Below are 12,480 nucleotides of genomic sequence, written 5' to 3' on the forward strand. Positions count from 1 at the left end.
GAGTCCCAGCTCCACGTCAGGAAGCTGGGGCCACACTGGGTGTGGGGCGTCCAGAGTGGATGACCAGGAACTAGAGCCGACTGGTCCGCCCAGTTAGACCCCCTCTTAGGAGTAAAACGGGTCTCAGAGAAGAACACCACGGAGAAGAATCAACAAGGCAGCAAATATGTCACCTGAGAGGTGGAGAAAATGCAGAGCAGAGGGACGGGGAATGGGAAGCTAGCTGAGAGGCAAGAGGAAGGCACGATTAAAAAAAAAACAAAACAAAACGGGGCACCTGGGTGGCTCAGTGGGCTAAAACCTCTGCCTTCGGCTCAGGTCATGATCTCAGGGTCCTGGGATCGAGCCCCGCATTGGGCTCTCTGCTCAGCAGGGACACTGCTTCTGTTGGGGTCCCTTATCAAAGGAACGTGACTGAGACAAAGTGAAAGTTTTGCAAAGCTTTATTCTATGCCAAGCATTAGAAGTCAGACTGAACGGCCAGGGCCGCCTCTGAAGAAAGCGAAGCCTTCCCAATCTCACAGGCTGGTTTTATAGGGCATAACCGTGGGCCCAAGTTATGTGGATTCTATTGATAAGGCGTTTACTCCCAGAATCGATACCCAGAACCGATACCAGGAACTACTGGGGTGTTTATTCCCAGAATGAAGTCTGTGGATGTAAACAATAATATGGCTACCTAGGCAGTATGGAGTTGCTCTGGCTAAGCAGTCCCTAATAGTTAAACAGGTCTTAACATTAAATCGGTCCTAACATTTCCCTCTTTTCTTTGGAGATTAGTCAATTCCTTGACTTTTCAGCCAGTTTTATGTCTTCCTGTTGTAAGGGGTTATATTGAGTTTGTAGGACTAACATTTTTATAGCCCCAATTCCTTTTTTTTTTTACAAATGACATTAGGGCGTTAATACCCAGAAGCAGCATTCCTCTCCCAGGGCTACGCAGAGCCCCTCCCCCCTTTTTTAGGAATAATATGTCAAGCCCTCTTCTATTCGGCAGTTAACCTTGAACGTTGTTCTATCTGCTGTCTTTTTGATTTTCCACTGGGCTGTTTTAGGCGGATGAGGTGTCCTCTGGCTGCTGCTGAGTAGGAACAGGGTTAAAAGTGACCAAGTTATGAAACCCTTTTGAGTCTTAGTTTTAGTCCACAGTTGGTGGGGTCCACTGGCAGTGGCTCCCATTTCTGGAGGGTGTCCTTGCTTTTGGCTCGTTTGACGTGACACGTATGAATGCAGGCCCTGATGCCTTTTAGTTTTACTGCCGCGGGGGTGGTCAGGATGACAGTGAACGGTCCCTTCCAGCGAGGCTCCAAGTTTTTTACTCGGTGGCAGCGTATCCAAACCAAGTTTCCGGGTTGGTAAGGATGTGGTTCTATCTTCATAAGACAGACTGTAGCGGGACGCCTGGGTGGCTCAGTTGGTTAAGCAGCTGCCTTCGGCTCAGGTCATGATCCCAGCGTCCTGGGATCGAGTCCCACATCGGGCTCCTTGCTCTGCAGGGAGCCTGCTTCTCCCTCTGCCTCTGCCTGCCATTCTGTCTGCCTGTGCTCGCTCTCTCTCTCTCTCATAAATAAATATAATCTTAAAAAAAAAAAAAAGACAGACTGTAGCACTTACAGTGACTGGAGTAGAGACTGATCAGTCATTTCCGCTAGGGCAACCTCTTGTTATTTCAAATGGGGTAAACTTGTTTAAGTAGGGTGTACATCGCGCCCTAAGGAGGGCAAAGGGAAAAAGATCCACCCATCCACCACCAGTTTCCAGAATTAACTTTGTCAAGGTTTCTTTAAGAGTCCGGTTTATTCTCTCTACTTGTCCGGAGTTCTGGGGCCGGTAGGCACAGTGTAGTTTTCAATTAGTGTCCACGGCCTTGGCCAATGCCTATGAGACTGAACTCACAAATGCAGGGCTGTTGTCTGACCTGATTGCGAGAGGCAGCCCAAACTTAGGAATTATTTTTTTCTAGCAGCTTTTGGCTATCATTCCTGCTGTCTCATGTTTGGCGGAAAAAGCCTCTACCCAGCCTGAAAAGGTATCCATAAAAACTAACATATATTTGTGTCCAATGGGTTCTGTTATTATCCCTACAGAATATTAGGCAAGATCGTCTAAACGAGCTATTGTGCAACTTCTCTGAAGTTTACCTCAAGTTGTCTAGCTTAGGTACACAAACATTTAAAGACAACAAAATCTAGAACTTAACATCCACAAAGGTGTGTTACTGAAACGTAATTTTTCTCTCTAAAATAACCCTCATTTCCAGAGATAGCCAAATCAGGACTAATTTATTTGAAAAACAAGTCCAGTTTTAACAAACTTGGCCTAATTATTTACATAAGCTCAGCAAGAACAGTGAGTGTGATCATATAGATCTTTTAGAATCTGCTTTGCTGGAACTTCTTTTTCTTCTTCTTCTTTTTAAAGATTTTATTTATTTATTTCACAGAGAGAGAGAGAGAGGGAACACAAGCAGGGGGAGTAGGAGTGGGAGAAGCAGGCTCCCCGCCAAGCAGGGAGCCCGAAGCGGGACTCGATCCCAGGACCCTGAGATCATGACCTGAGCCGAAGGCAGACACTTAACGCCTGAGCCACCCAGGTGCCCCTTTGCTGGAACTTCTTATAAGGAATCTCTAGGTTGAACTTGTAATAGCCTCTCCAGGCCAGAAGCCAAGCCAAGTACTTGCCATCAGACATGCCTGCAATACCTGTCGATTTGGGCGAATTCCTCTTCCTGGGGTCCCCAATGTATCCTGAGGTTCCTGCACCTGCCAGGAAGTGACATTCTTTACTCCCCTGGTGAGGCCGCTGGGAACTCTGTAAGCAAGGTATCAGGCCAACAGTTCCAAAGGGCTTTATGGCTCCAGGTTTTATAAAGTTAACCTTAGTTCCTTTAAGCTGTCTGGTCATATCTGAATCTTTTTCAAATATGACATTCCAGTCAAAGCCTTGGTAAAATAACCAGTGTTTCCAATGGTGTCCTGTTACAAGGAGAACAGATTCTTACTGAACTTATGCAAATGACTGATTGCCATGGAAGAAAGAATACTTGCTGAGACCTTTTTGAGTTTCAGAGGGTTTAGATACAGAGAAAAGTTGAATGCTTTGATTTGTTTACAAATGAATATTTTTACATTTCTGTAAGTCACAGGCATCTTAAGAAAAAAGTTTCCGTAGTCTGGAAGAGCAAACATTAGAGAACCAGCAATGTTCAAAATAACAGATATAACATTATAATCTTCTAGTTTATTTAGTCCCATGTTACTAATTCTGGTTTAGTCTGAATGCAACTTTTACTTAGTTCTGGAAATTTTTACCCATTTCAATTTTAGGACTTTTAACATATCAAATACCTGTATTTGTCCTAAAAGTCCTTTATATGAATCTCCTTTAAGGTAAAACTTATTTTCCAAGAGAATTAAAACAATTATAAGTGACAAAAGCTCAGAATAGATATGGTTAAAGAGCTGATGAGATGAGAGTTTATAATTTAACTGGCAAGAAAATCAGGTTACTTCTGTGACACATAACATTTCAATAATTACAATATCAAGTGATGACCTTATCAGAAGGTTAAAACTTTAGGAAATGCATAGAATCTCTATAATAGTTATAGTATTTACCCAAATGTAACCCAAGGTTTATCATTGGTTTAGCAGTACTTCCTGAATAACTTAGCATACCAAGGAAAAGCCTTATGAGTCAGAGATCTCATTTACAATTTAAATCTTGTTGACAATTGCTAAAATCTAAGTTTTAAAGCATATGCCTAAATGGGATTATAGATGTTTAAGATCTGATAGAGAAAAACATTTACATTTTATTCTTAACAGCAGATCAATTAATCTGTTAATCAATTAATTGTTTTTTTTGAACAGAGAGAAAGCAGATTTTTTATACCAGTGTCTTTTTAGTTTACATAATAGTCAACATTTACTTGAATGGATCACCAATATAGATTTGCCATGACACAGGGCTTTAGTCTTCCTTCCTTAAATACTATGCCTCATTTGAACAGAAACATTTTACAGGAAAAGATTTATTAGTCTTTTTTCCCTTCTTGTGAATAAATCCATCAAAACTGATCTAATATGGTCAAATTTTCAACATATTTCATTGTTTCCTTTCAAACCTATAAACCAAGGCAAAGAAAAGTCACTTTCCCCAAGCCTTCTACGACTTACTATATAACCTCAAGTTTAGTTTTTATTATCTCCTTTCATGTTCTGGTGCAACCAGACATTTTTACTTTAAGACAAAACTGTTCATTTTCTTAGGCCCTCTTTTTTTGTGTGTATAGTTTTTCTGTAACTTACTATCAGTCAACTGCCTTCCCTCTGGTTTTTCAGACAGCATTAGAACTTTTATTAAAAACCTTACGGCATTTTTCTTTTGGTTGTCCAGAAAACATGGAATCATTTCATGTGTTTTTACCACTTTGACGTGCTACATTTTAAAATTCATTTTAGGGACGACTGGGTGGCTCAGTGAGTTAAAGCCTCTGCCTTCGGCTCAGGTCATGATCTCAGGGTCCTGGGATCGAGCCCCGCATTGGGAATCTCTGCTCGGCAGGGAGCCTGCTTCCTCCTCTCTCTCTCTCTGCCTGCCTCTCTGCCTACTTGTGATCTCTGCCTGTTAAATAAATAAATAAAATCTTTTAAAAAAATTGATTTTAATCTTAGTCTGTCCTGACCATACCTAAAATTTCTTTTTTGAAGATTTTCCTTCACAAACCTTTTACAACTTTCTTTTGCATCCAGGTTTTGTCCCAAGCCATTTTCTTCCAAACAACCATCTCATTTGGGACAAAATTACTTTCTCTTACCTTCAACAAAATGTATTTTCATTCCTTATATCTTCCTTACATATCTCCTACTTTTTTACATACAGAGTTGCTTCCTTTATTTCATCAGTCTTAGTTATAGTTAGCAGAATTTTGTATTCTTAGAAACACCTCAGTCTCTAGTGATGGCTAAGTATTAACCAAATGTGAACTGTTATAACAGAATTTTTAAAAAAAGATTTTATTTATTTATTTGACAGACAGAGATTACAAGTAGGCAGAGAGGCAGTCAGAGAGAGGAGGAAGCAGGCTCCCTGCTGAGCAGAGAGCCTGACGTGGGGCTCGATCCCAGGACCCTGGGATCATGACCTGAGCTGAAGGCAGAGGCTTTAACCCACTGAGTCACCCAGGCGCCCCTAACAGAATTTTTTTAAATTGATTTATTTGTCAGAGAGATAGAGAGAGTACAGACAGGCAGAGTGGCAGGCAGAGGCAGAGGGAGAAGCAGGCTCCCCGTTGAACAAGGAGCCCGATGTGGGACTCCATCCCAGGATGCTGGGATCATGACCTGAGCCGAAGGCAGCCGCTTAACCAACTGAGCCACCCAGGCGTCCCAAGACATGTCTATCTTTTTTTTTTTTTTAAGATTTTATTTATTTGACAGACAGACATCACAAGTAGTCAGAGAGGCAGGCAGAGAGGGAGGGGGAAGCAGGAAGCACCGAGGATGGTCTAGAGGCCAGTTATGCAGGCTGCACCCAAGTTGGTGCAGAAACAGGAGGGGGAGACAGAAAAACAAAGTGCTGCCAGAAGGCAGAGAAAGGGTTTCCAGTTTTAGAGCGCATCAGCTTCAACAGAGGAGCAGACGCTATGCTTTCCCACCAGCAAGGAGGGAGGGGTTAGGCAGTCCATGTCGAGCCAGAGAAGACCGGGAATTTCCCTGAAACAAAGGGAGTTTCAGCAGCTGCTTGGGAATATTCCTTAAAGTCTCTGTCTCGAGTTAGATTAACCACAGTTGGCTCCAGTTATAGCCATTAACACAAGAAATGAGTAAAAGTCAGAGTCCCCTTACTCCCTGCTTGCCCCATTCCTTCAAACACAACAAACAACATAATAGACAATGAAAAGACAAGACGAAGACAAATGCAGACCCAGTGGCCACTGGGGATTTTCTTGGTCCCCAGCAAACACCTGCTGGTGGGGATTTTCTCGGTCCCCTGACAGCCTAGGGGGACCCGTACCTCCCGGCGATCTCCCAGTGGAGGGATGGGGTATCCCCACATCCACTCCAGCCCTGGGGAGCAATGCTGCTTCCAGCTTCTCCCTGGTGGGCTATACCCTGGAGCTCCACAACCAGACAGACCAGATCTCGCACAATAAAATCTCGAGATCTTACCTCCAGAGGCTTTTGCCAGAAATTCTGATGCCGGCTCAGTTCTTGTCGTTCGATCCCAGATGAGCCCCCAGAATGTTGGGGTACGTTATCAAAGGAACGAGACTGAGACAAAGTGAAAGTTATGCAAAGCTTTATTCTATGCCAAGCATTAGAAGTCAGACTGACTGGCCAGGGCCTCCTCTGAAGAGAGCGACCCCATGCCGATCTCACAGGCTGGTTTTATAGGGCATACCCCAGAGACCCAAGGTACGTGGCTTCTATTGTTAAGGCATTTACTCCCGGAATTGATACCCGGAACTGATACCAGGAACTACTGGGGCGTTTATTCCCGGAGTGAAGTCCATGGATGTAAACAACAATATGGCTACCTAGGCAATATGGAGTCACTCTGGCTAAGCAGGCTTTAATAGTTAAACAGGGTTTAACATTAAATCGGCCCTAACACTTCTTCCTCTCTCTCTGCCTGCCTCTCTGACTACTTGTGATCTCTGTCTGTCAAATAAATAAATAAAATCTTAAAAAAAAAAGAAGCAATTGGCATTTGCTCAGAACTCTCCTTGGGACTTCAATGGTCCGAAATGCAAACTCCTTAACAGAATTTACAAGGATGTCTATAATTTAGGCTTTGCTAAGAACTTCACCCTTGTCTGCTGCTGCCTCATCTGAGAACAACAGCCTGGTAGGGGTACGGTGAGGGGCTTTTCCATGCTCCCTGTCCCCTCTCCCCTTGCTCTGAAGGTCTCCCTGGGAGCTGCCCATGCACAGAGCCCATCATTCAGCTTCTGGATTCACTCATCTTACCAACCTACTCTTTCTCTCAGCACCCTATGTGTTTCCTCTTTTGCTCTGAGTGGAAGTTCTGGACATTTTATCCATTTTCTGTTTGCTTGACTTCTGTCTGTTCTCCTCCACTGTTGAAGCTTGGAGATTGTTTGGGATCTCTGCTTTATCCAGTAATTGGCACAGCATCAGGCACAGAATCAGTTCTTTTTTTTTTTTTAAGATTTTATTTATTTTTTTAACAGAGACCTCAAGTAGGAAGAGAGGTAGGCAGAGAGAGAGAGAGAGGGGAGCAAGCAGACTCCCTGCTGTGCAGAGAGCCCGATGTGGGGCTTGATTCCAGGACCCTGAGATCACGACCTGAGCTGAATGCAGAGGATTTAACCCACTGAGCCACCCAGGAGCCCCACAGAATCGGTTCTTAATGCGCACCTACTTGAATGGATTACTGGAAGGTGTGACGTGGAGGGAGGGATTGGGCAGGGGCCTGATTACATTAAAATCTTGCTTAAATGGGAGCTCCCTAAACCCAGCAGATACACAGATGAAACTCAGGAGGTCAGAAAACACAGAGCAGAAGGAGTCTGCACTTCAAAGGGGGTAATATGGCAGGTAAGCTGGGGGCAAAAGCAAAGCATAGCAGTGAGATGCTAGAGTGTTGTGGACAAGCAGGGGAGAGTGGGTGAGGGTTAGTTGTAGCCTCTTGCCAACACCAAGTGGCCAGTTTGGGAAACCACTGGGTTGTACCAACAGGGAGCACTGGAAAATGCTTTATAACTGGACTCCACCATTAGCCACGAGATTTTGTTTTTCCAAGTTCTTTTTAATACTTGCTACCGTCCGACTTTCAAATGTCAGCCATTTGGTGTGTGTTCAGTGAGGAAACTCAACTGAGTACATTGTTAAGATTGTGCTGGCTGTATTCGACGATTGGTGAATCAGGCAACATCCAATCTAGCCAACAGAAAGGACCTCTGGGGGGCTGTACTAAAGGAAAGACTTTTCTGGGTAGAAAGGAGCAGGGAAAGAGGAAGTTAGACTAGACAAACAAGAGGATTTGTTATTGCAAAGTTGATTTCCTGCGGGGGGGCTGGCAGGGGTCTACCAGGTGGTTCCCTAACTAGTGGTGATCAAGCAATTCCTGATTGGTTTTAAGATTCCATCCTTGGGAGAACAGAAACTAAGTGTCAGTATGGTGATATGGGGATTAGCATGAGCCACTCCATTTTGGGCCCATTGTCTTGTTTTTAACGGTATAAAATAGTACTTAATATTTGACCCATTTCCCATTTTTTTATTACCTAGTGAAACTGAGACTCCTTGCACTATTTTTCTTTTTTTGAGAGAGAGAGCACACTCGAGAGAGTGCACTGGGAGGGACAGAGGGAGAAGGAGAGAGAGAATCCTAAGCAGGCTCCACACTAAGTGGGAGGCTAACTCAGGGCTTAATTCTATGACCAACCCTGAGCTCATGACCTGAGCAGAAGAGCAGAAATCAAGAATCAGGTGTTCAGGGGCACCTGGGTGGCTCAGTGGGTTAAAGCCTCTGCCTTCGGCTCAGGTCATGATCCCAAGGTCCTGGGATTGAGCCCTGCATCAGGCTCTCTGCTCAGCAGGGACCCTGCTTCCTCCTTTCTCTCTGCCTGCCTCTCTGCTTACCTGTGATCTCTCAAATAAATAAATAAAATCTTAAAAAAAAATCAGATATTCAGGGTGCTTGGGTGGCTCCCTCGTTAAGTGTCCGCCTTCAGCTCAGGTCGTGATCCTGGTGTCTTGGGATGGAGACTTGCATCAGTCTTCCTGCTCAGTGGGAAGCCTGCTTTTTCCCTCTCCCGCCACCCCCCTCCCCAGCTTGTGTTCCCTCTCTCATTGTTTCTCTCTGTGTCAAATAAAATCTTAAAAAAACAAAAAGTCAGATGTTCAACCGAATGAGTCACCCAGGCGCCCCTCCCTGTTCAATTTTAAAGTCCATTCTGCTTTTCTCTTGTGTGAATTCTCCACGTACCGTTTTTTATTTTCTAGGATTTTTTTTCTTGAGGCTCAGGAGAACATTTTTTTAAAAAGATTTTATTTATTTGACAGAGAGAGAGAGATCACAAGTAGGCAGAGAGGCAGGCAGAGAGAGAGGGGGGAAGCTGGCTCCCCGCTGAGCAGAGAGGCCGATGCGGGGCTTGATCTCAGGACCCTGAGATTATGACCTGAGCCAAAGGCAGACGCTTCACCTGCTGAGCCACCCAGGTGCCCCTCAGGAGAACATTTTTGTTGTATTTTAGACACTGATAATTTCTCTTATTTGCTGCAAATAAGTTCTCTCATCTGTGGTCTGTATTTTTCAATTTACTTAAGACTTCTATTGTCCAAATATTTTAAATATTGATGTTACGATATTTATATTTTCCTTTTATTATTTATTTTGAAAGCTTAGTTGAGGGTTGCCTGGGTGGCTCAGTGGGTTAAAGCCTCTGCCTTCGACTCAGGTCATGGTCCCGGGGTCCTGGGATCGAGCCCCGCACTGGGCTCTCTGCTCAGCAGGGTGCCTGCTTCCTCCTCTCTCTGCCTGCCTCTCTGCCTACTTGAGATCTCTGTCAAATAAATAAAATCTTAAAAAAAAAAGAAAGACTAGTTGAGAAGTGTATTTCTTTCTTTTTTTAAAAAAATGATTTTATTTATTTATTTGAGAGAGAGAGAGAGACAGGAGCAGGAGAAGGGGGAGGGTCAGAGGGAGAAGCAGACTCCCTGCTGAGCAGGGAGCCATATGTGGGACTCGATCCCCAGACTCCAGGATCATGACCTGAGCCGAAGGCAGTAGCTTAACCAACTGAGACACCCAGGCACCCCTCTTTTTTTTTTTTTTTTAAGATTTTACTTATTTATTTGAGAGAGAGAGAGTGCACCCATGTAAATGGGGAGGGGCAGAAGGAGAGACAGATATAATCCCAAGCAGACTCCACACTGAGCATGGGTCTGACGCAGGGCTTGATCTCACAACCCTGAGATCATGACCTGAGCTGAAACCAAGAGTTGGGTGCTCAAATGACTGGGCTACCCAGGCACTCCTTTAAGACTTTAGTTTTTATTTTATTATTTTAAAAAAGATTTTATTTATTTGACAGAGAGAGAGCACAAGCAGGGTAAACAGCAGAGGGAGAGGGAGGAGCAGGGAGCTGGATGTGGGGCTCGATCCCAGCACCCTGGGATCACGACCTGAGCGGAAGGCAGATGCTTAACCGACTGAGCCACCCAGATGCCCTGACTTCTATTCCTTTTCTTAAGAAAAATGTTTCTGTTCGTTCATTTGTGGTTCCTCCTCTTCCTCCTGCTTCATCTTTTCTCTGTCTCTGTGTCTTCCTCCAAGGTCTTATAAGCCCCCCAACTTTGTGTTCAAAGACACGCTGAGAAGCTTCGAGAAATCCCTGACCGACCTCTTGTCTTCACAGCGGGGTGGTTAGCGGGATGCTGACTTTTTTGTATGTATGCCTTTGTATAACTCCCACATATATAGAATCTCCCATGGAGAATGGATCAAATATTGCTAGATGACATGGTTTTATGTTTACATTTTAAACAACAGTAAAAAAAAAAAAAACCCTCCCAATTTGTACCTCTGATGCACCAAGCCTGTAATTAGCAGACTTGCTTTCTGGATACTCCGTGTCTTCCCCAAAGCGAGTGAATTATATGGGACCGTTTCACTGATAGAGAAAAGAGGCAAAGAATGTAAGAGTCACGGTTCTCCCAGAGTGATGGAGCTGATAAACAGAATAATCAACATTCTTTCTCAGGTCACTAAGCTTCACGCCTACTTCCCTAACTGGTCTCGTTAATAAATGGCCAAATCAACAGCTTCAGGATCTCATAGACAGCAGCGGCCCAGAGCCTATGGCTGATTTCAAGGTCTCAGACACTCAAACACTCTCTGAATCATATGAACTCCAATGAATCCCATGTCGATGTCATGTCCCTGTGTTATCCCAGCAAGGACAGCTATCTTTTCTCCCACTCGTCTGGTTCATTTTTCTAGGCTATGAGTTTCTAGCATATTCCTCTAGAACAAGGGGACAGTTACTTGCCCTTAAACTAGGCTTAAACCATTTTCTAGTAGGGGAAACTGAATTTCAGGGACACAGGGCAACCCCCAGCAAGATGGTGAAGTGTGGGTTCCATGAGTCAACTTTTTAGACCACGCTCTCAGCTCAGGCTCAGGTCAGGAGTTTACCTTGGAGTGTGTGTGTGTGTGTGTTTAATGAAAGCTTTTGTCTATCCCTTTTACAGAAAATCCAAGGTATGCTCGCCGGGGCCGCACACAATTTACTGTGGAGCAGCTCCAGGCCCTGAAGCGTGTGTTTGAAGAGACCATGTACCCAGACTGGACAACCACGGAGGAGCTCATCTCCATTACTCATCTCGATGAGTCCGTAATAAAGGTACGTCCTTGTGGATGTCTCTAGCTAGCACACCTAACCCAGAGTGTCACACGCACTTGTAACTCACACATCAAGTAATTCCCGTTTATGGAACAACTGGTACATGTCAGGACAGATGTTCTGTATTTTTTTTCTTCCAACCACCCATTTCATTGAGGAACACTAAGGTTCACAGAGACTCCTCCAAGGGTTATAAACACAAGAGCTAGAATTTGAATCCAGACCTTTCTGACTCCAGAACCATAAGGCTACAGGGGACCTTTTAGGGACGGATCTCAGATCATCCCCTCGGGGTCCGTTCCTGTTCATTTCTAGGTTCTCCTTAATCAGGACATTCACAGTCCTCTAGATGTCTTGCGGCTTCTCATAGTCTCGATCTTCAGAATTCTCTCGAAAAATGCAGAACATCTACAAGACAGAAGCACCTTGCCTTATCCCCTCCCGATCTGGCGTTTCAGTGCTCTGTCCTATCCCACCCATTGCAAGCATGATCTCATGCTCATTTTGCCATCTGGAACTCAGGACAGTGGGGGACAGACGGAACGTCCCTCATTCACATAACTGAAGAGATGCGAGACTAGCCTTCTCATGCCAAAAGAGCCCAGTTCCCGGGAACGTGTGGGTTCCCTGTTGGACCCAACCTGCTTTATTAACCTTCTCCCCTCCTCTCTCCCCAGACTTGGTTCAAGAACCAGCGCGTCAAAAGGAAGAAAGAGCAGCAATCAAATGGATCAAATTCATCACGACAGTCACCAAACCCGGCCACTCCGGGCAAAGAGGAGGAGGAGCCCTCCTCACCTGTAACTTCAACAAACACTCATCATCGCAAAAGACCCGGCATTTCAGACGCCCCTGACCATGAACTGCCTCGGTCCTCCGAGAACGAGCAACCTGGTCCCTTCAGATGGAATTCATCTTGGGATTCGCAGCCTGCAGATCTCCAAGATCTATGTCTGGGGGACTCTGATCCTCCCTGGGCCTCCAGTCCCTATGACATCGATCAGTTTACACAGCTCTACGCCCTACCTGGGGATGATGGTCCCCACAGTCTGGATCAGTACCTCTCCCCCACGTGGCCCAGGTGAAGTGGTATGGCTGACATG

This window comes from Lontra canadensis, unplaced genomic scaffold (genome assembly GCF_010015895.1).
Source record: "Lontra canadensis isolate GAN:19392208 unplaced genomic scaffold, GSC_riverotter_1.0 scaffold125, whole genome shotgun sequence".
Lineage (NCBI taxonomy): Eukaryota > Metazoa > Chordata > Mammalia > Carnivora > Mustelidae > Lontra > Lontra canadensis.